Source organism: Rhipicephalus sanguineus, chromosome 7 (assembly GCF_013339695.2).
Source record: "Rhipicephalus sanguineus isolate Rsan-2018 chromosome 7, BIME_Rsan_1.4, whole genome shotgun sequence".
NCBI classification, from domain to species: Eukaryota; Metazoa; Arthropoda; class Arachnida; order Ixodida; family Ixodidae; genus Rhipicephalus; species Rhipicephalus sanguineus.
The window spans coordinates 156535376-156538931 of NC_051182.1; positions in this window are offsets into that span (position 1 = coordinate 156535376).

Below are 3556 nucleotides of genomic sequence, written 5' to 3' on the forward strand. Positions count from 1 at the left end.
AAAACCGTGGAAGCGGGTTTGCGTTTTGCTGGCCAGCTGCATCGATCGTCTCCGCTGTGAATTCGTCCGTGTGAAGAATCAAATAACCCAGCACCCAGTTCATCGTCTATTCTGTATTAATTTATCGTTTACACGCGTAAAAATTAATAGGAACAAAGAGTAAAATGCATCGATATATGTTACTTATTTATTTATTTATTGCATAGTGTAATAGGTCCAAGGCTCCAAGAAAAGGTACTATCCAACGAGTTGAGATATTGCCATTTAATGCTGGAGAATGCCGCAGGGTTGGATACCCCGTTCAGTTTGAAAGAAAAGACAAATGGCAGCGCAGTGCAATTACTTCATGTCATTGTTGTGATCGCTCTTGGGATTTCAGCGGCGGTGTGGCGCAGCAGCGCACAGGTCTAGATGCACCATTGAGTCTTCAAACATCAAGCTTTAAGAACTGTTTAGATGTCTTACTTTGAGCAGTGCGCATCCACAGAAGTTTCAATATTTTAGTTAAAGGAACAGCCCCAACACTTCAAGAAAAGCACTTGAAAGACTGTGATGTTTCATGTCATACAGCAGTGCTATCAGGGGCGTAGCCAAGGGGGGGGGGGGGGGGGTTGGGGGGTTCAACCCCCCCCCCCGAAATTTTTCAGTTTTGCTTGCGTATATATGCACGCACACATACAAACGCACGCACGAACATACATGAAGTATGGTTGAACCCCCCCCCCCCGAAAAAAAATTTCTGGCTACGCCCCTGAGTGCTATACTTCAGCTTAATATAAATTGGAGAATCTGATTTTATTACTGACATATTTAGTTTTATGTTGTAGACCTGTATGAAAAATTACGGTATTAATAGCTATCTCATGTGCACAACAATGAAAGTAGGGAGAATAGCACAAAATTTTAAACTTTGCCCTGTGCAGACATTCACAGATACAACTGAGTTTCATTCATAAAGAACTTTATACAGCAGACAAGCAGCAAAAGTTGAACATTCCTTGACCACAGCAACCTCTCAGTGATAATGTACTTCCCAATGTCAGTTGCTTCAAAAAGTTTATCCACTAGCAGTTAATTAATTGAAGCAAGTACACCTGCAGTGCCTTTTCACTATCAAAGAACATACAAGGAAATGGTTTAATGCTGAGGAGCAAGGCTCAGGACGATGACAGTGTTAATAACCTAGATCCTAGTAGAACAGCGCCGGCGAAAAAAACAGCCAGACGAGAAGGACACGTATGAACCATAGAAAACCAACTAGTACATTTTGACTAATAACTAAATAGAGTTGGTATCAATAATAGCCGAAGGAGTGTAGGGTTTCAGTTTAAGGCTGATTTCTAAGTGGTTGAAACAGCATAATTAGGACATTATTTTTGAACTAAAAAACCAACTTGATTTTGGTTTTACCCTGGGCACTCGCATAGTAGTAAGAGGGAACAGCACAATTTCATTGTCCGCAAGACATGATATTAAATGACTGCACGTTACGGTCTTGTCAAAAGCAACGGTACATGGGTTGATGCCAGATGCAATAGTGAATGCATTAGCAATGGCAAAAACACCACAGTCGTATAAGTTCTCTTGATGCTGTACTGCCTTAGTGTGAATGGTAAGAGTGTTTGAAGCAAGATGCATTATGTTCATTACTTGAGCTGCTACACTCGGTCCCTGCCGGTGGCAAGTTATCTTTTGGTCCACTTTCTTCACCTTTATATTCTATATACTACAGATAACACCCCCTATACTTTCCTTGGCGTTATTGTCTGTTAGTTCTCATTAATATTGTGTCTAACAAAGAAAACGAGCCCTTAAGCGTCATCTCCTTTCCTACACTCGGCATAATGTCCTGGTCTAATGAATCATATAAAAAAACACTGTTGTTGGGGGCTTCACAGTTTGTCACCATAGCCCAATGCCCAAGAATATGCAGAATTTCAATGAATTTGTCTTGCTTCTTGAATTTCAAGCTCTCCCCTAGAAGAACACCCTGAAAATTGCACGGACCAGGAAACTCATGAGAAATAATAAATTGCCCTGCATTTATAATTGCACCTGACAGCCATCCTATGCCTCGTAAGGCCACAAATTCCTTGCCTGGATTAGGAGGATGTCTTGCTGGAGAGTAGAGCAGTCTTATGAATTTGTTATTGGTTGGTGCAAAACACGATCATCTGCAAAAAGGCATATCTTGAAATCTAGGGTTGACGAAAACTCGTCTGGCGAGGAAAAATCATGGTCGATGAAAACGTACACTCGCCAAAATAAATAAAGCAACAACAGAATTGACGTTTCGGCGCCCAGTACGGGTGCCTTGTTCACAATGAACGAATGCATGCTGGTCTTTATTATATATGCGTCGAAAGGCGCAACGCGCTTGCGTACACCTCAGGGAGTCGACACCGTGTCCGATTTATCGTGTTAGCAGTTGATTGTATGCAAAAAGATTCGATGAGCAGGCGGGATGATAACTTTTTCTCTTTTTCGATGATGGAAGCCGATTGCCAATCAAGACAGTGTCCAGTTTTTTCACTATGTTCTGCCAGAGCGTTGAAATCGTGTGCCCTTTGGCTACATCATTACGGTGCTGCTGCAGTCTTCTTTTAAAGTTTCCAGTCTCGCCTATGTAGCACACCTGGCAGTCTTGGCACGGAATTTTGTAGACGACGCCAGGGTATCTTCCTTTTCAAGACGGTCTTTCACTCGAACGAGTTGTTGTTTCAGCTTGCTTGAGGGGATGTGGCAGACTTGCACTTCATAATCTTGAAATATTCTTGAAAGGGACTCGCTCACGCCTCGTGCATAGGGGAGTGAAGCCCGCTTCCTCGTTGTCGTTGCCCTGGCAGAGGGGTCAGCTGCGCGCCTTCTTCAGTTTTATAAAACGACTGGGGTAGCCATTGCCGATCAGGTCCTGCGTCACTCTCTTCAACTCAGCTCTGCGTGCGTCGGAAGTAGAACACAATCGGTATGCGCGGTTAAATAGTGTCGATGCAACAGATCGTTTTTGTCCAATGGGATGTGCCGAATCGAAGTGGAGATATTTCCCTGTATGCGTAGGCTTTCGATAAACGCTTGTTGAAAGGCCGGATGCAGTACGTGTGACGTCAACGTCCAGGAAAGCCAAGCGGCCGTTGACTTCTTCTTCAACGGTGAACTCAATTGTGCTCTGGACTGAGTTCAAGTGTTCCAGAAAAGGGACGACGTCTTCACGGCGGATAATGGAAAAACAATCGTCTACGTACCGCAGGAACATTTCGGTGCAGGCTGGACTGTTGCGAGGGCTTCCTCCTCAAGGGCTTCCAATGCGGAATTGGCACAAGACACTGACACCGACGCTCATTGCCGTTCCGAACACTTGCTTGTAGAAGGAACAATTAAACGAAAAATATGTGTTGCGCAGGCAGAAATCCAAAAGACGGCACACATCGTCGGCCTCCAACGGGGTGCGCGCAGGCAGCGAGTCGTCGTTCTTCAATGCTGATCTGCAGCAGTCAAACAGCATAGTCTACTGGTATGCGTGTGAAAATAGACTTGACGTCAAAAGATACCATGTTCC